This window comes from Chaetura pelagica, unplaced genomic scaffold (assembly GCF_000747805.2).
Source record: "Chaetura pelagica isolate M959 unplaced genomic scaffold, ChaPel_1.0 scaffold33, whole genome shotgun sequence".
Classification (NCBI taxonomy): domain Eukaryota; kingdom Metazoa; phylum Chordata; class Aves; order Apodiformes; family Apodidae; genus Chaetura; species Chaetura pelagica.
The window spans coordinates 1706611-1709792 of record NW_009952874.1 but is presented as its reverse complement, the minus strand read 5'-3'; positions in this window follow the sequence as shown (position 1 = coordinate 1709792).

Genomic DNA, 3182 nt, shown 5'->3' with positions numbered 1-3182 from the left:
CCATTCATGCAGTGCTATGTTTGAATCACCATTTTAAGGTAAAAACCCTAGAAACTTGCAGGTAGTCATACTGGCAAATAATTTCTTGAAAAGCAAGTTTTTAAAGACTTGTTGGATTTGCCTGGTTATAATGTAGATCACGGCATAGTCCCAGTTTCTATTTAAAGCCATGCTGGTTTTGCAAAGCATGATGCATTTCTCACAGGCTAGGTCTTCTTAACAGGAGACCTCATTAGTGGCCCTTCAGGGCTCAGAGCCAGACATGGTGGCCCAGCTGTGCCTCACATTAATGAAAGTTTGTCCCTTCCTCTTCTCCTTCCATTAGCCACCCTTCCAGGCTCCAGTCTCCAGAAAATCTGCTCCCAATGTCTCCTGAAGAGTTTGATGAGGTGTCTCGGATGGTGGGCCCAGCAGAGATCGATACTGTGGTACGTATCCCACATCAGCCTCTCATGGGAAGGTTGAGCTGGAACTCGCTCTTCTGTCTTTTTTTCCCTGCACACATCAGACATTTGGCACAAGCTGACACTGCAGAACGTGTCTCTCCAAATGCATAGGAAAAGCTGGGAATCCAGAGTTAGACTGGAATTGCTATTAGTTTGTAAAGACAGGGGTGAAGAGCGGGATAGTGAATGTTCCAGGGTATATCTTGCAGGGGAAGAGAAGACAGAAGGGAGGAGGAGTAACACCATAGTCCTGCCTGGGGGGTCTGGGGTGGGGAGGGAAGCTAGAGCAGGGGTGCAGCTTGGAAGTGTTGTCCTGCCAAGCCTGTGGAGAGATCCTGCCAGCCTTTGGGGTGCACACGCTTCAGACAAAAATTCCAAATTAAAGCATGGATTTTTTATTTTTTTCCCCCTGGTAGTTTGACCCAAAAATTTGAATCTGGTGCTATGTAGGGAGGACCTGGTTGTGCTCTCTGTTTAGCCAAGAGTAGAGCATGAGAGCTCTACTTGGCTTGTTTAATTTACATGTACTTTTCTTGCTGCAGATGTGTTCAGCATATTCAACTTAAAGGCTGAGTCTTCTACTGCATCATTAACACAGCTGATTAGCTTATGCATCCATCCTGCTCTGCAGTCAGTGACTTGGTGACTCGCTTCCCTCTGATTCTTTGGATTCTCAACCTGCAGGTCCAGTAGCAGTTTTTAATTAATGCAAATGATAAACAGCAGTTTTCCACAATTCTGCATAGTTACTTCTGAAGATGAAGAATTTTCATCTGCATCACAGAAAGAAGAGAAGCACTCTGTAGGTATATGCCACACTGAATCAGTGTGTTGCTGAAGTTTGTCTTGGTTTTATCTTTCCTAAGAGCAGGGCATACTGGCAGAACATAAGCCAGAAATGTCATTTGCATTTCATTTTTGCTTGTTTCTCAAAGTGAGGTCTTTTTGCATAGAGTGTTTAGCACTATCTTTCTCATGAAGAGCAGTTCTTAGGACACCACTTTAAAGCTGCACTGACACATGCTGAGCTAGCAACTCAATGTGTACAATCAAGACTAAAACTTCTACAGACTGCAATCATGCTGTCTAGCAGCACTATCAGACAAAATGAGAACCTACTCTTAAATTGAGTATGTTTTTACTCACTGTTCTTAAGCTACCAAGGTGTGGCTCTGGGTACTCCTATCTTTTATAATAATCCATGCCCCCTTTAGGCTGAAACAGGTGGAACAGAACTTAATTTTCTCATGCACTGTGAACCAGGGCATTTATTTAACTGTTGCTTTGAATAGCTAGAAGGTTTGATGATGAAGTGGTTTTGCAATTAGAAATGAGGAACAGGAAAGCAAAGTCAAAATGTCTACTGAGTAATGGCTGCAGGTTATGCAATCTTTAGTACTTAAAGGATGAAGCTGTGCTTCCACCAGAGGAGGAAGCATGTTTGAAGATGATTAACAACTCATAGTTAAGAGGAGAGGTTGTCTTAAGCATCGGGTCTCGTGGATGAAAGGCATGTATTGGTGCAGGCTGATGAGCACAGGGGCTGCACAACACCCTGGATCCTGTGTGGTCAGGTACAGGACCTGGGCAGCTGGCTCTAGGTGGCCCTGCTTGAGCAGGGGGGTTGGACACGATGATCCCCAGCAGTCCCTCCATCCTCAACCTGGCTGTAACTCTGTGACAGTTGCTCCTGCAGCTTCTCAGCCCACTGCTATCTATTCCCAGTGTGACTCAGAAGGATTGCAGAGCTACTTCTGTACTTAGAAAATAATTACTACTCTGCTTAAAAAAATAAATGACTGGTTCAGTGTAGTGTGTTGTGCCCAGGAAGACTGATGTGCCCCCTGCAAAAAAACAGGGAGAAAGAAAATTCAGAGGACCTAGAGCACATAACGTAACATATTGAAATGAAAAGTATTGCTAAACTGACTTATTTTTGGTGCTCTGGGTTACTGAGGTTAACAGTGCTACAGAATATCACAACTGCTGACTTAATACTTTTATTATAACTAGCTGAATGTGTATCTTTGTTGCAATAAGTAAAAAATCAAGAGTTTGTTTCTTGAGCTACATACACCTTGAACTTGTGTTCTATATGCAGCAGTTTGTTTTCATTACTATTATACTTCATCGACCAGGGTGAAATTCTCTTGTGAAAGTTAATGCAATAGCCTTATTCATGGCTTTGTCTTTACATGGCCAATAGTTCTAAAAGCAATGGGTTTTCCCCAATAAAATATTCTTTTGCCATTTTAAATAAATGGAACTGCCAGTTGACACTTGTCCTTTTTCTTGTGTTTGGGTAGTTCTATTATAATGTGTCTTCCAACAGTTTTCTGGTTTTCTCATTCTAAGCTTGTTTGTAGAGCTAAACACTTACAGTTCTGCAGCTTAAGGCAGTATAGATTCTTTCAATTCACAGCACCATTGCAGGACAGACTGCATTACAGGGTTCCTAGAAGGTACCTGTTCAAATAACATTTTTAATTATTGCTTACATCACACCACTGATTTTTCTTCCCCAACCAAACTTAAATAAACTCAGCTGGAATTTCTAATTTGAATTAATCAATAGGATAACTGATCCACAGCTAAGTTATGTGAACTATCAAGCTGGCCCACTTCTGCATAATTTTTCTCTACAGCTATTAAGTGACACAATCCCTTATCTAACACTTGTCAGACATACTAACTACACAAAAGGAAAGAAACTTGGTGAGATGAAGGACAGCAGGA